The sequence below is a fragment of the Octodon degus genome, unplaced genomic scaffold, assembly GCF_000260255.1.
Source record: "Octodon degus isolate 3935 unplaced genomic scaffold, OctDeg1.0 scaffold00277, whole genome shotgun sequence".
Classification (NCBI taxonomy): Eukaryota; Metazoa; Chordata; class Mammalia; order Rodentia; family Octodontidae; genus Octodon; species Octodon degus.
Window position 1 is genome coordinate 63,739 of NW_004524853.1, and position 728 is coordinate 64,466.

At 36.3% G+C, this 728-nt stretch overlaps 1 non-coding gene across 1 annotated transcript; it reads left to right on the top strand.

The window, feature by feature from the left end:
- Positions 1-313: 313 nt before the first annotated feature.
- LOC111814173 lies at positions 314-420 on the top strand. The gene has a single exon (XR_002819218.1). It is a non-coding gene; the product is annotated as a U6 spliceosomal RNA (small nuclear RNA).
- Positions 421-728: the final 308 nt, after the last annotated feature.

The following is a 728-nucleotide window of genomic DNA, read 5'->3' on the forward strand; positions in this document are numbered from 1 at the left end:
ATAAGAGAAAATAGCTGTATATCTATCCTATTTTGTATATACAGATACAAAATGGTCCTTCATTTATATCCCCTTTTTTTGTTTAGTTTTGTCAGAGATGGGCATTCCATTGCCATTTAAATATTATAGGTGCATGAATTCAGCAAATTAATCCAATATAGTCCAGTAGTCCATAATAGTAGTGGATTATCCGTAGGACTGGCAATGTCAGAAGTTGTTGACTTGAGCCTTTCACAGCTCAGCATATTAATATGGCTTTACTTTTTATATCTCATTTTTATACATTTCTGCTGGATGGTTAAGAGCAAGGTAAGTGCTCGCTTCAGCAGCACATATACTAAAATTGGAACGATCCAGAGAAGATTAGCATGGCCCCTGCACAATGATGACACGCAAATTTGTGAAGCGTTCCATATATTTGAACTAAATGATATTTTAGTTCAAAAAAAAAAAAAAAGAACAAGATAAAGCAAGACCTATATGACAAGAATGTAACTTTTGAATCTGACAAGGTTAGTCAAATCCTCTCAGGATTTATCACGAGACCCTGTACCTCAGGTTGTAGATCATTTTTCAGTGTCAGCCACGTGGATGAGTCACGGCCATTGCTTGACCAATCTGCTCTCTGTAAAAGCCTTAGAATGTTTTCTCTCCATGTGATTCTCCTTAGGCACACTCTATCTCAATTAATGCAGAAAAGGCTTTTGACAAAGTCCAACACTCATTCA